This window comes from Xiphophorus maculatus, chromosome 7, assembly GCF_002775205.1.
Source record: "Xiphophorus maculatus strain JP 163 A chromosome 7, X_maculatus-5.0-male, whole genome shotgun sequence".
Taxonomy (NCBI): domain Eukaryota; kingdom Metazoa; phylum Chordata; class Actinopteri; order Cyprinodontiformes; family Poeciliidae; genus Xiphophorus; species Xiphophorus maculatus.
The window spans coordinates 18,740,636-18,754,648 of record NC_036449.1 but is presented as its reverse complement, the minus strand read 5'-3'; positions in this window follow the sequence as shown (position 1 = coordinate 18,754,648).

The window sequence follows — 14,013 nt, the reverse complement described above, 5'->3', positions numbered from 1 at the left end:
AAGTCAGGCTCTCCTGCTGCTACTGCATTTTATTGCAGTGTACAAGTTAAAAAATATATAGTTTAAGAATCAATGAAGGATATCTCACACAAATGAAACATCATTCTTCCTCAAGGCTTCACATTAACTTTCTAATCAAAGTCACACATTCTTAATTTATTACCTTTCTGAAAATTACATTCTAAATCTGTTCCCCATCAAAATGACTATGCTATATTTCAGCAGTATGTTTCTGTACATTGATGTTCTATGCTTAACGCTGTTTGTCAGTAGCTCATTCTTGTTTGTTTGGGCTATTGATTCACAGTGTATGAGGTGGTCAATGATTGCCTTTGGCCATTATGCCCACAGAGTCCAGCATACTGCTGACCTGCCTTACAGGCACTCTGGTCTCATCCTGACAATTGGCTTCCTGTCAAATGTGGTCACATTAACTATCAACACAGCACAGTATTACTATTAAAGGCTGCTTTTCAATTTCCTGTGTAAAAATAAAGGAGCCATCTGTTCAGACTTCTGTTTTGTGAGAAAATTGTAAATAAACAAGTTTTTCTATTTTTGGCACATATCTTTTTATCCCAATCTTTTATTAAAGTCAGTAAATATTTAATATATGATGAACAGAATCATATAGATATTTGAAAAGGCATAGAGTCCTCTTATATTTATAGTCATGGATAACGCATAGCAAACAAACAAAACCTCATGGAATAACACAACTTTGTATAAGCTGCTTGAGGAAGCAGGTTTACTCTAAAAGCTTTCTGTTATGAGTGGTTATTGACGCTATGATGGATAAATGATCAATAAAAAGCAGAGTGAAAAAGCAAACAATATTACTTCACAGGCAACACAGAAGAGCTTTGCAATTTATTGGTGGGAAACATCAGAAAAAGCCTTTCTGAGTGAAATTTCCCTTGAGTGTAAGCATTGTATTATATGGTAGCTCCTTTCATACAACAAAATGCAGTTTAGTGTACTGTACACAAACTCTAAGGATAATTTGTTAAACATAAAAATGTAAAATTATGATTTAAAGAGGGCAAGGAGAACAGCAAAATGTTAGAAAATGTTTGGAGATCCGTACACATCCCACCCAGCCCCCCATATACATTATTATTATTATTATTATTATTATTATTATTATTATTATTATTATTATTATTATTATTATTATTATTATTATTATTGTTCTGACAAACTGCCAGCAAGCCACTCCCCTCTGCCAAACCCCTCTACTGCATCTTTCTTCTCTGCTGGAGTGATGAGAACCAGGTGGATTCAATCTCCTACCAATCAGAGTGTAGGTATTTAAGGGATGACTGACCTGTCACTCCTGCTTTTGAAGTGCCACAGCATGAAAGCAAACAATTCTGGTAGCGCGTAAATTGAAACTGTGCAAAAGTTTCTAAAAAGAAAAAACTGTGAAGGACAGCCGGTAAGCTTACAATACTGTTGCTCATAAATATGGACTTGGATTGATTGTTTGAGAGTTAATATTATTGAAAAGAAAAAAGAAAAAAAAGACAATACACTTGGTGTTTATTGAAGTAGAAAGTGAAAAGAAAAGTGTTGGTTAGGATGTTTGACTATGAAATTAAATGTTGTAAAATATGCTAATTTATTTATTGGCATTGAAATTTATTATAAAACATTTGCTATTTGTTATACTTTAGGATTAAATGGTTTAAAGGGGTGGAAATTTATCTTGTTAATTTCACAATGTATTTATCTTGTTAATTTCAGATTGTAATAGATGTGTTTCTGTTTGTTTTGAGGTTTTTCACCTATGTGGTTGGACTACAAAAAATTATGAAAATAAAGATGGACTAACCAAAATGAAGACTCCTTGAGTGAAATCCAGTTATGTTTCACAGTAGAGACCTATCCTTTTCAAGTGGGGATCGCACAGTAAATTAAACCTAACAGAACTTGGCAATTATTATTATTATTATTTATTTTTATTTGTATTTATTTAAAAAATTTTTTGCAAATGTTCCATTGCCTGTCTCCTGTCATTTGTTGCAAATAACTTTCTTTAAACTCTCAGTAGATGTTTGCAAATAGAGTTTGTATGGTAACTTAGTCTTTGGTCATGAGGAGCTTTTCTTCTTTGAATCACAAGCCATCAATTGTTTGCTGTTTAATTGTTGAGTCCTATTTTGTTCGTGCACCTGCTCTGCAGATTACCATGATCACACAAGTTGGAAAAATCCCCCCACTATCTTTAATCAGATTCCTCCCTGGATTGCAATTAACACTTACAATTCACAAAGCTGTTCACAGTCTTTTCTCTGAAAGAGTCGCTGTTTTCACATGATTTAGGTCAAACAGAGTCTCTAGGTTTACAGTGCTCCCATCCACCCACCCACACAACTGCAAACTGTTTTCTAATGTGAAGATGGCAGAAAACCTTTGAGCTGTAAGTTAGGCAACCCTACTGAATGTCACTGCAAATGTCAAACTCTATATTTCACAATATTTTTATTGCTGTTTACAATTTTAATAGAAAATGACGTAAGTGATTAGCCTTTGGAGGAAAGTGGAGACTGAGGAGGAGGGAAGGAAATACACTGAGTGTCTCCTTCCTGATTCACCTGAAAACATTGCTCAGGTCAGTCTTCCATAACACATGACTTGGACCTGAATTCTCCCAGAAAACTTATAGATCAAGCAGTACAGTAAATCGCACACCGCATCAACTTTAATGACCTCCCATTCTAAAAATAAAGCCATTAAAAAGGTATTGCTGTACTTTTGCAACTTATTTACGAAGGGACAAGGTTGTGAGTATATGTAACTGTTCTTGCAAGAAACCATTTCTGAGGTCAGACACTGATGTAGAATGAAAGGCTCACTAGTCTTCACTGCTGACATCATGGCCATAGTCACAAATTTTACAAATTGATTTTAGAGAGATCTGGCAGAAATGTAAAACTTTTAATTACGTTAGCCCACTTTATTTAAAAGATTTGCTTCTAACGTACTGACTCTCCAGGCCCCTTAGGGCTTGTGCTGGTACCTAGAGTGAGTATTTCTATTGTATTTCTATTGCTTAAACTATAAATAATCAGGGAAAATAATGCTGTGTTTTTACAAGTTGTTTTAGGCTATTTTAAATTTCATTGAATTTTAACATTTTTAACTATAATCTATACATTCTACATGTATTTCATAATTAATCTAATCTACACAATTGTGGGTCTGCAGTTGGCTATATAATTGTCCATAACTCACTGATTTCTCCTACTTTTAATTCATGTTGTTTTACCAGTAATTGCTTGTTTTATCTTTCCGTTTACTTGATTTGATTGTTTCATTGCACGTGTCTCAAGTGCTTTAATGGCAATCTTTCTGTTTATAACCTTAGAACAGTACTTTGATTTATTGTATGAGGATGTCTTAGAAACATTGTCCAAAATGTCCAAAAATGTTTTTGTTTGAAGACTTGAGGACAACCTGAAAAAAACACAGAATTAAAACCATGACCCTCTCTTCACATTTAACAAAATGCAGTGAGAAAAGTTTTATTCACTCGACGACAGACTCATTGAAATGACTCCATTGGATTATCAGACAGGAAAGTGTGATTTTTCACTCCACAGAACACACAAATGGGATAAATGCAGAAGAACTTTTGATTTGTTGTAGCTTTTCTTAACATTCCAAAAATTTGGCATTTTAAAAAAGATGTGAACACTTTTTAGATTCAACTTACAATTGATTGCCACATTACGAACTAGCCATCATTAATGAGAAGATACTGAAAGTCTTATGTTAGCCATTAGGTTTTCTGCCAGTAGATAAATGGAAGCAAAAAGAACTACTTCAGGCTCTTAGAATATTCGTTGCTCTTCATAGGGAGTAATGTGAGAATATACGAAGTGTCAGATGACTGCTAGACAGCCTAGACCTTTTTTAGGAGAGCAATTTAATTTGTTTCATTGCTCGGAAAAAGGAGCGTTGTAAGGAATGAGATAGAGAATAGATAATTCCAAGAGCTTCTCATTTGGCTGCACTATAACCATTCCATTAGTAAAAACATACATTTAATTAAATAACTGACTTCTACTCTGAAATGCGTTCACCTATAATGCACACGCACTTATGCCTCTTTCATTCAGTATGCAGAGTATCTGTGGCTGGCCCCATTAGGCAGTACAGTTTAGAATGCATGTTTCATTTAATGTATCTGCTGGAGAAATGGGAGTGGTGAGTTGTTTCCATTTGAGGAGCAGCATTCAGCTGTGGACAGTCTGGTGTCTGTAATGGGAGGAAATAGCAGAGTGAAAATGGGGGGCAGCGTTGGGACCAGAAGGATGATGCCAGGGGATTTATGTGTAATAGCAGACATTGAAATGGGGCTTTATGCTCCAGGTCACTCATTTAAAATTTGGTACAGTTTACTCTGTTGCTGCAGTGTATTCTGATGACTTGGCTCACGGAAGGTGTTATGTTTCTTTTTATTTATACAGTTTATAAATCTTATGAATATTTTTTTACCATCCCAAATATTTAAAAGAGTTGACCTTTTTTGAATTTTTTTTTTCAGGATACAACCATGAATAGTCGGTGTGTTTTATGGGATTTTATGTGAGAGACCAACAGAAAGCAGTGCCTAATTGTGAAGTCACAGGAAAATTATACCTCTATCCTGAAATGCAGCAGTGGCCCAGGAGATCACATTAATGAGCAAACATCTTCATAAAGATTGAGGGACACACAGATGCTAGGATTAGGATGTATTGAGGAGATGTATGAAGGAGCTCTATGCTACAAAACAACTGGGACGATGGAGGCAACAGTGATGGGAGATTATACTGCTATCAGAGGGTTGCTGGTTTGATCTTGCATACTTACTATCATCAGTGTGTGAATGTGAGAGATTGGGTGAATGACTGAAAGTGGGGTCCTATGACGTTGATAAAGCACTATACAAGTATTAATTTGGACATTCACCTGATCTGACAGGCCTTGCAATGAGAAAACAGACAAGGAGACCATGGTAAATCTGAAGGAACTTCACAGATCCACAGTTCAAGAAGGAGAATCTGTTAACTTGACAAATATTAGTCATGCTCTCAAATATAACCTTTATGTATTACTGGCAAAAAAAACACTATTGAAAGAAAACTGGAAGAAATCAAATTAGCAGTAGACCATAAGCCATGTGGGGGTTACAGCAAATATGTGGAAGATGGTACTCTTGTCAAATGAGTCCAAACTAAACTTTTTGAACTAACTGTGTGGTAGCTAATAAATCTGTCTGTTCAGTCACACCACAGTGTCATATCACCGTTATCAATGCCTCACTGGTTAGAGTGTTTTCACTTTTCACCTTCTGTTTTTTTTGTTGTAAGTTGTTTTTATTTAATAAACACAAACTTGAGAATGATTCCACCTGCCTCCTGAGTCCTGCCTTTGTCAGGGTACAATTCAGCAAGAACCCTGAGGTTACAGGTTGTAAAATACTTTTCACTGGGGAAACATACCCTTTTTTAACAGGAAACATCTCTAAACAGATTTACAATGGTATGGATGAAAGCACATTTGTGTGATGGAATGGTCCAGACTAAAACTGAAATGAAAATATTTGTCAAGATGTGAAAGCTGATTTTCACCTACCTTCTACATCCAGTCTGACTGAGCTTAATAATGCAGAACATTTTTTTCTCTCTGGGTCTGTATAACTTGTTGGAAAAATACCCTAAAAGAGTGGAAGTTGTTACTGTAGCAAAGGGTGGTGTTAGTTTTTTTTATTGAAAGCATATCAGCGCATTCAAAAATTTAATATTTTTTACAAGAAACTGTACCAATATACTAGTTTATTCACAAAACTTGGAAAAGTAATTGTTTCTTGTAAGCAGACTTTGTAAATTTAGACACATGTACAACAAATCCCCTCGAAATATAAATTGCAATATGTTGCTTGCTCTAATCATCTTATAACTGAAAATATGATGATGCTCAAAGCTCATAAGTGCAGTCTCATTCCCGCTGTAGAGCTTTTTAAATCACTCCAGATCTTCTACTAGAAATGAAAAACACTTAACTTAAATGCGTGCTTGGTGCAGACGCATATTACGCCTTTGTAAAGTCTGGAGGGTTTAATGAAAAACACCAGTCATCTACTAAGTGTCTGCAGTGTTATGTATTCTAATAGTGAATAAAAGTTGATCTTGCATGCTTGCTACCATCAGTGTGGTAGCAGGGATGCAATACAAGACACATTTTTAGTCTGGAGATTTTTATTTTTTTTATTTTCAGCTTATCTTGATGAAGAGTAATCCATGGATCAGCTACAGCTTTTAACCACACTCCCTACACTGCTCTTGTAAGATTACTTTGAAAATAAACCCGGCTGCTTTCAACAGAGTGGAGCACATACAGTAAATCCAGCTAATATTGGTTCAATCTCAGAGAAACAGCACAGGGCTTTTCAGACCCAAAGAAGAAATAAATACGCAGTACGATAAGCACATCGAATACTAGCGCTGGATGTAACTAATGTTCTAATACAGTCAGCTCCCTCTGCTTCCACCCATCTCTGCAGAACATTGTGTTCAGAACATGAAGGGACAGTCAATTATCTATTACACTGCCCATTTGTCTATTATTAATACCCTGTTTGTCACTGAGATACAATGGGTCTATGATGCCCAGTAAACTTTTTAGATCTAACTGAGCCATTCTAACTGAAACTAAATGATAGGTCCTATCTTTCTGTCCGGTGTGACATCTGTTAGTGAAACTGTGATAGACTGCCAGGATCACATGGGCCACCATCATCAGGTGTGGTGAGCCTGACTCACAGATCCCAAAGGAGGCCGCTGTGGGAAGTGTACTGTGAAATGGGGCAGCTATGGCAGGTTCACCGCACCTTGTTGAATCCCATAATACTCAAAAAAAAAAAAAAAAAATTTGAGATAAACACCTCTCCACCCCCTCACCGCCACCACCATGTACAATGCTCAGACAGAGGAACCGTTTGACAGCACGAGGACTGCTTCTGCATCACACTGGGATGCATCCACACATCTGGCAACACCAATTAGACATGCAACGATGACCACTCAGGGCCACAAGAGGACAGAACATTTTGTTTTGAAGTTCTCACGCCAGACTTAAATTGATGCTGTGAATATAAATAAGTTCGTTTGGCAAAAATTAAATACGAAAAAGTGGATATTCACCATACATTTACATTTTGAACAGTTTATAGAGCACTGGCTGTTTCATTAAATTACATTTTGCAAATTGCTGATTAGTGATGGAAATTTAACTATGAAAAATCCTTGTGAAAACAGGCAATAGACATTGTTTTCTGTAGAAACAATGTCTGTTTCTTCACAGAGAGTGAATAGATCAATGAACATGTGTGGTCTCATCCATCAAACTGGAGTCTATTCCAGCAGAAAAGAAAACTACATCATAGACGGGTTGTCAGTTCATCTCTGGGGGAAGATAAACATCCAAATTTACTATTACTAAATTGATTAACACATTGGGAGTACTTGTGATGTTATGTGGAGAGGTTTAGGATTAATCCCTATATGTCATATGAGGATAAACTTGACACATTCACTTACAGCTAGTGTGAAAGGGCATAAGCATCTAAGCTAGTGAAACCTCTGGTTGTTGTATTTAATTTGTATTTGATATGAATTGGAAAATAAGTACAAGTGTTTCTCTTAAAAGATAAAGACTTGATTACAAAGTTATTTTAACATTTTTATCATGTTATTTTTACATATATTTAATATTGATTAATTGATTTGAGTATTACAATGCAACCGAAATTAAGTATTGCCAGGTAGGGGAGGACAGAGAAGCAGCATCACTGATAGTAAACTATTGCACAGTAAAAAAAAAAGAAAAAAGAAACACGTGAGGAGAGGGAAGTTGAACACTTTTGAATTCAGAACTACATAGCAGAAACCCTGTCCTGTAAAGCACCGAAATACTGAACACTTTTTCAAACATGGTAGCATAAAAAGGGTGTTGAATAAATCTACTAATTAATTTTAAGCTAGACATTTTTTGGTGTAAATGAATATGAATGCATACTGCATGAAAGCAAAACCATTACATTCCAGTTTCCACTAAGTAAAGTCTAGGTAGAAGTAATTGCACATCACTATAATGCAAACTGTGATTCAGTCATTAACCAAAATATATTTGTATTACAGTCTTTGATGAGAATGTGGTTGATCACAATTGGTTTACTAAAATGCCTGCAATTGACTGAATAGTTTATTATTTAATACATATCTAATTTTGATAAGTATTCTTTTGACTGTCTCTTGAATACTTTATTTTGGTGCTTCTTGAAAACCCAGGAGATACAATGGAGAGTCTTTGGAGAGTCAGATGAAGCTGCTATCCCCATTCGGATGTGATAACTGACTGACACAGCACTGAGTTATTCAGTTAGCTGATGCCACCTGCTCCAAAACTAATGAGTATGCAGAGCTTTTTGCACATCAACCACCGGGGCAAAAGCCTGATGGAAACCAGGCCAAAAATAATTATCCCATTTCTGAAGTGTGGAGGTGACTCTATTCAAATTTCCAACTACTTTAACTTGCTGACATACTTGATGTTTCATTAAATTGCTGCCTTAAGCCCCCACTCAAATGTGATGAGCCGATGTTTCCCCTTTCTGCTCAGAATTGTTTTCTCACCACCCAGTGACAGGTGTTATTTTGTGGTCAAACACTGCTGAATAATTAGCATAGTTGCATGCTGTTCCAAGCACAGACTCGATGATTTATTTATGATACTCACTAAACATGGGACTCAGAAATTGTGTGCTGAAATATGCATATTTTTATCAACTCTACAGTTCCTTAAGCCATCAATAAATCTTTTTCCTTATTTCAAATAAAGAGAACTTGCTGAAGCTTTGGAAAAATCTGTTGCAATTCAGTCGAAAATGAACTCCAAACTCTGTCTGCATCTGGCCCTCTGTGATTGTTAATTAGATATCATATAAACCTGTCACCCTCTGTTTGCCTGGCATATTTCAGTCAACTCCATTCCCGATGCTCAGTTCCCTCTTATCTGCAGAAAACAGTTGGGCTGAAGCCATCTCTCCGCTGGCTCCATCGTCTAGGCTGGGGTAAAATCCTGTCGACTTCACACACAGAGCAATGCTTCTGTGCTATTCACCCACAAGGTCTGATAGCACATATATTTCCTGTCCAATCTGAGGCAGGCATTTAATTAAAGGAGTTTTGCTGGGGTGTTTCTCATTGTCAACCTCTCAGCTAATTCACAATTGCTTTAACCAATTCAAGTGGCATTACTAGCAAAAAAAAGTTCCCCTAATATATATCTGATTTAGCATTAATCCAGGAGACTGTGTAAATCTCCTGGATATAATAACTACCTGAGAAAAAGTACCGTTTGTGAGACTAAATATATTTTTTCACTTTAGGTATAGAAATGAATGGAACTAATTAGAGCATATGTAGAGGGGTGAAAAACAAATTATAGGTAAATAAAAACAATAAGTAAGAAAATAGCCACCCAACATAATTTTTCTTTTTGTATCTTTAATTTCTCATTAAAGAAATTAAAGATACAAAAAGTTTTTTAGTGTTATTTTACTTAGTCCAATGCAATTCCACACACAACCGCTAGGGGACGTCTGTCGCGTTGGTGCCATAGAGAAGATTGAGCACACAAGAAGAATACATCTTCCGATTGAATATGAGAGGAAGCTCAACATGTATGTCTCGTCTTTCTCATACCACCGGTAAGTAGAAATATGTTTTTATACACATATATTAGTTCTCTTGAAAATTCGAAAAGGTTCTTAAATCGAATGTCAACTAATGAGTCACGTGTTTCGTTTTGTGATTGTTATTGTGTACAAAAACGGGACTTGTTCTGAAGGCTACTTGGAGCTAATGCTAGCAGACTTCTACACGTGTGTGTGAGCTAGCTGAGGAGCTAGCTGAAGGACTGCGGAGTTCATTTGTACTTGTATTTTGCACTTTTTGAGTTCTCACTCAAAGGACATTATTTTGGTTTCTTTATTTTATTTGATGCTTCTTTATGAGTTTGTTGCAAAAACCAGATAAACTATATATTTAGGATATATATGTGAAACTTAGTACAGAGGCACCTTAAAGGAGTTTTGCGACTTTATTTTTATATTAAGAATAGAGTTTATGTGAGATGTAAAATATTCTATTGAAACAATGGACATTGTTAAAAGCTAAGATGCTTAAATGTTAAAATATATTTTATTTGTGCTGATTAAAAATGGTAATGTACGGTGGCCGACAGGTGCAAATGCGCAGCAAAAGAGAAAACATGCAAACAAACAAAAAACATGCGCACAAATTAAATGCGGCAAGCAAAAAGCGAATAAAATGCAGCAAACAAAAAGAGAGACGCAAACAAAAAAGACGACACCCCCGAATGAAATGCAGCAAACAAAAAGAGAGACGCAAACAAAAAAGAAGACACCCCCGAATGAAATGCAGCAAACAAAAAGTGTTGAAAACGGAAGTGCTCCAGACCACTAGGGGGAGTCAAAGAAAATAGTATTCATTTCTATGGGACCAGATGCAAGATTCAGAGAAAGAAATTTGAAAGAAAGTAAAGGTATCTCTCTGAATCTTGCATCTGGTCCCATAGAAATGAATACTATTTTCTTTGACTCCCCCTAGTGGTCTGGAGCACTTCCGTTTTCAACACTTTTTGTTTGCTGCATTTCATTCGAGGGTGTCTTCTTTTTTGTTTGCGTCTCACTTTTTGTTTGCTGCATTTCATTCGGGGGTGTCTTCTTTTTTGTTTGTGTCTCTCTTTTTGTTTGCTGCATTTCATTCGCTTTTTGCTTGCCGCATTTAATTTGTGCGCGTGTTTTTTTTTTGTTTGCATGTTTTCTCTTTTGCTGCGCATTTGCACCTGTCGGCCACCGTAGTAATGGCTATTAAAACAGTTAAAAGATTTTATATATTTTTATTTTTGATAAATACTAAAGGTCTCAGAAAAGGGGACAAGGTATTGGACTTAAAGCACTAACTACAAAATTTATATGGTTTAGAGAAGTAAAAGCTATTTGTGAATTAATTTTGTCATTTGATGGAATTCATAATGCTAATAATTGTTTGGTTTAAAGGAATATTACAGCCATTTCTGATGTAATAAAGCTAATGGTTCTCTGTTGAAGTATGTGATACCTGAAGTATGTTGTATATGAAGTGTGTTCAAAACACAGAAGAATAATAATTCTTCCGGTTGAATGTGAAGGAAGCTCAAAGTGTGTGTCGTCTTTTTCATACCACAGCATCGCGCGTTGAGGGAAGATCATTCTCTACACTAGAAAATTTCGGAAGAAATTTAGCCGGGGCCTGCCAAGGCGCGGCCGTGGGGTTCGGGCCCGGCGTCGTCGCGCCACAAATCGGCGTCGACGCCAAAGAACGCCGCGACGTAAGCAGTGGCACGCGGAGAACCGCAAGAACGTTAAGCGAGGCGGACGTGCACCGTTCGGTACGATTTAAAATGTTGTCGAGGCTTTTATTTTGGAAGTTTTGTTAAACTTCATTTCAAAGGGCCAAACTAATCCCATGCGTAATAGTCCTTGGGTTAAAATAGTTATATAATGCTCAAAACACAAGTAGCTGATGTAAAAATATTCAAGGCTTTTATTTTGAAATTTTCAGTATGCTCCATTTCAAAGGGCCAAACTAATACCACGTGTAACAGTGCTTTGGATGAAAAAGTCAAATAAAGCCAAAAAGAGCAATTACGTCATGTAAAATTATTCAAGGCTTTTATTTTGAAATTTTCAGAATGCTTCATTTCAAAGGGCCAAACTAATACCACGTGTAACAGTGCTTTGGATGAAAAAGTCAAATAAAGCCAAAAAGAGCAATTACCTGATGTAAAAATATTCAAGGCTTTTATTTTGAAATTATTATTATGCTCCATTTTAAAGTTCCAAACTAATCCCATGTGTAACAGTGCTTTGGATGAAAAAGTCATATAAAGCCAAAAAGAGCAATGACCTGATGTAAAAATATTCAAGGCTTTTATTTTGAAATTATTATTATGCTTAATTTTAAAGTTCCGAACTAATCACATGTGTAACAGTGCTTTGGATGAAAAAGTCATACAAAGACAAAAACAGCTATTGCATGATGTAAAAATATTCAAGGCTTTTATTTTGAAATTATTATTATGCTCCATTTTATAGTTCCGAACTAATACCACGTGTAACATTGCTTTGGATGAAAAAGTCACATAAAGCCAAAAACAGCAATTACCTGATGTAACAACATTCAAGGCTTTTATTTTGAAATTATTATTATGCTCCATTTTAAAGTTCCGAACTAATCCCATGTGTAACATTGCTTTGGATGAAAAAGTCATATACGGCCAAAAAGAGCAATTACTTCATGTAAAATATTCAAGGCTTTTATTTTGAAATTTTCAGTATGCTTCATTTTAAAGTTCTGAACTAATACCACGTGTAAGAGTGCTTTGGATGAAAAAGTCAAATAAAGCCAAAAAGAGCAATTACGTCATGTAAAAATATTCAAGGCTTTTATTTTGAAATTTTTGTTAAGCTTCATTTTAAAGGGCCAAACTAATACCACGTGTAACAGTGCTTTGGATGAAAAAGTCACATAAAGCCAAAAACAGCAATTACCTGATGTAAAAATATTCAAGGCTTTTATTTTGAAATTATTATTATGCTCCATTTTAAAGTTCCGAACTAATCCCATGTGTAACATTGCTTTGGATGAAAAAGTCATATACGGCCAAAAAGAGCAATGACGTCATGTAAAATATTCAAGGCTTTTATTTTGAAATTATTATTAAGCTCCATTTTAAAGTTCCGAACTAATCCCATGTGTAACATTGCTTCGGATGAAAAAGTCATATACGGCCAAAAAGAGTAATTACGTCATGTAAAATATTCAAGGCTTTTATTTTGAAATTTTCAGTATGCTTAATTTTAAAGTTCCAAACTAATCCCATGTGTAACAGTTACTGAGTTAAATCAGTTATATACAGCCCATAGCAGCAGTAGTTCTAAAGGCCAGTTCTCAGTCCTGATCTGTTTCAACTGAGGATAGATAGAACTACAATGATGCGTTTTTGTAGTCCAAATCACCAGCCAATAGCCTCTTGAGATCCGTTGCTATGTTAAATAAGTTTCACACCAAGGTGTGAACTGTTACTGACAGAGCCTGAGAGCCTCAGAAAATCCTGTCGCATCACTTTGCTCTGAAGCACCGTGACAGAAAACCGTACGGTCTAGATAAATTTCGAAAACATTTTACCGGAGCAGACAGGCGTATCAATGTCAGGAGCGATTTTGATACTAATCGTGCGATATTTGTGGGCGTGATGGCGATTTCAAAAATGATTTGGGCTGAAAAAGTTGTCTTGATCTCTCACTCTAATCAGCGAGAGAAGCACTCTAACTTTAGGAAAAATGAGAAACTTTGGGTCGCTTAGAGGCAAATTGTGGACAAACCGTAACTGGTATCGACGAGCCGTCTTCACTTTCGAAGAGATCACAGACGTATCTACAAAATGAAATTTGAATGGCATTTCTAGGTGAATTTGTGACGACACAGCAAATCCTCAAAAATAGGGTATTTCTAGGATTTTTCCCATTGAGTTATAATGGGGTTTTTTTCGTAGTTTTTTGCAAATTATGTCGCCACGTTAAGCCCAAATCCCACCACAAATAATAGCTCCAATGGCGTGAATTTTCTGCACGTTTTGATACCCCATTTGTAGGTGTGCACCCAGCGGTATGAGCCGCATTAACGGCGTGAATTTTCTGCACGTTTTGATACCCCATTTGTAGGTGTGCACCCAGCGGTATGAGCCGCATTAACGGTTACGGAAGAAAAATAAAGAAGTATAATAATAAAGAGACGCTTGTTGGGTGTAGAGTAATAGGTTCCTGCCATTGCTTTGCATGGCAGGCCCCAATTACTCTCAGCCATCCAAGGTTGCAGGGTAACACATAAGCTTGTG